The sequence below is a fragment of the Pseudophryne corroboree genome, chromosome 3 (genome assembly GCF_028390025.1).
Source record: "Pseudophryne corroboree isolate aPseCor3 chromosome 3, aPseCor3.hap2, whole genome shotgun sequence".
Taxonomy (NCBI): domain Eukaryota; kingdom Metazoa; phylum Chordata; class Amphibia; order Anura; family Myobatrachidae; genus Pseudophryne; species Pseudophryne corroboree.
Window position 1 is genome coordinate 94,418,367 of NC_086446.1, and position 2,408 is coordinate 94,420,774.

Here is a 2,408-nt window from a genome sequence, read left to right on the forward strand (position 1 = left end):
TTCCATCTCATTCATTACAACATATAACCGCCATGAGAAATCCATCAGAGACTCACTCAGTAACCACTAGGGAATCCTATTAATGGACCATGTCCTTAAAGAAATCTTGCCCCCTCGTCCAGAGATCATCTTTAGGAAATAAAAAAATCTTAAAGCTATATTAGCTCCAAGTATGCTACGCAAGGAATCTGAAGAGGAATTAAGAATGCCAAAATGTACTGGATCATTTAAATGTGGCCGATGTAACATCTGCAGGTACCTACACCCAATGAGGAAAACATTCACGGACACAGAGAAAAAGAAGGAGTACAAAATAAAAGACTTCATAAACTGCAATACCCAATCAGTGATTTATTTATTAGAATGTGAGTGCAGTAAACAATATGTGGGAAAAACAAAGAGACCACTTAAAATAAGGATACAAGAACATGTACATAATATAAAGAACAAAATGGAGAATCATGCAGTATCCAAACATTTCAACATAGTACATAATTCCAACCCGGAGGCATTGACTTTCAAAGCAATTGAACTTGTTAAGCTAGGAGAGAGAGGCAGTGACCTAGCTAATAAACTTTCACGTAGAGAAATGTACTGGATTTTTCAACTGCAGACACCACCCGAAGGGATTCAATGACTATTATGAAATTGCCCTGTTCCTGTGAAGTAACATTGACATTGTGATCTCACGGTTGGATCCTAACCCCCCCACCCCCATCCTAAAACCCATGCCCCCCTCCCCCCTAGTCCTTTGTTCCTTCTAGCCCACTCCACACACCCCCACTGCCCTTCCCCCCACCCCCTCCCTTAACCTCTTCCGCTTTGTCACCTCTCCATGACAATCACTGTATGTCTATAGTCACTCATATAGACCCGGTAGTATTATTAGGAATAGTTTTGACACATGTATGGTAAGTAATTATTACAGTCAAACCACACTGGAAATGCCCAATCTCGCCCCATCTTGGAAGCGAAGCAGTGTCGGGCCTGATCAGTACCAGACTAGGGAGACCACCTGGGAAGATCAGGTACTGTAACCAAACTGACATTAAAAGCCTACATGAGCATGTCATTATTATCACTTAAATATTATTTCTACTATTTAATTCGAGTATTTCACATAATCTGCAATTTCTGCACCTTTTATTATCTATATCAGTAACTGGTCATAGATTCACTGTTTAGGATACTACTAATAAATAAAGTAGTATATAAAAAGTGCTTAGTGCAATTAGAATATATTTATTTATATATCTATTCTTTCACTAAATGTCCGGGCATTTTCACTGTAAAATACTAAGTAACTTTACTTAAGATCTCTATGTATAATAATCTCTATCATTATTAGATTTATATAAAAATCTATTGATTAACCCTTTCTCTATCTATTCTTATGCCTATTGCTATGGAGGAACGATAAAAGTGTCCCTAACTCCGATCACCACAAATTTGGCCGCCGCATGGAGATGTTAATGAAAATACCCTTACAAAGATGGGCGCCGCAATTATCTATTTGGGAGAAGTCTGTTCGAGTACTCCTGGCCTCTAGGAACAACAGAAACCGCGGGCGCATGCGCAGTCCCGATTCCAGAAGTGGGGCGGAAGTGACGCGAAGACACGATACAGGAAGTGTGGCGTAAGATCCGCCGGCGCATCTTTAAGAGTGTTTTATTTTAGTTTTTATGCTCCAAACCTGCTTTTAAAGTATCTATTGCACAATATATATATATATATATATATATATAAACAAAACAATAACCAATTGCGCTTGGTATAACTTTAAACACTCAGATTTTAGTATTTCCATTAACTGTTCTTCCACGGTGTGGATTCTTATAACTGGTATCACCTGCAAGTATACCCTCACACCAGAGAACACACCCGAACAAAAAGATGGCCAGAATGGCCTAAATTAGATATGATACCAATTTGTTTTTATAAAAAAAAAACATATAGAATTCCATAAATTCATATGAACATTTTTTTACAAATAAAAGGTTCCATACATTCATATAAACATTCTTAAAAGAAATACATCCAGATACAGTCAATAGGTTTTCTGTTCAAGCTTTTAAAGAACACCCTCACCCTTATAGGTGTATATTCTGTAGGGTGTACTGATGAACTAGATAAGAGACCGTAACTGATTCGACCCAACGCGTTTCGTCAGAACGACTTCATCAGGGGTTTCTGTATGGTATCACTAAAACATAAAACGGGTGATTGGATGGTCCTTTAAAATTTCTAGGATAATTTTTATAATTTTTATATACACACATATATGCATATACACATAAGGAAGGAGAATGGAGGAGAAAATGGAGAAGGAAATATATACATACCAAAAAAAGGAACAAAGGCCTTCATGGATATAAAACATCCATAGTCCATATATATAGGACCAACTT

At 37.3% G+C, this 2,408-nt stretch overlaps 1 pseudogene; it reads left to right on the forward strand.

The window, feature by feature from the left end:
* The first annotated feature begins 920 nt into the window (after positions 1-920).
* LOC134898336 (5S ribosomal RNA) lies at positions 921-1,040 on the forward strand (annotated as a pseudogene).
* Positions 1,041-2,408: the final 1,368 nt, after the last annotated feature.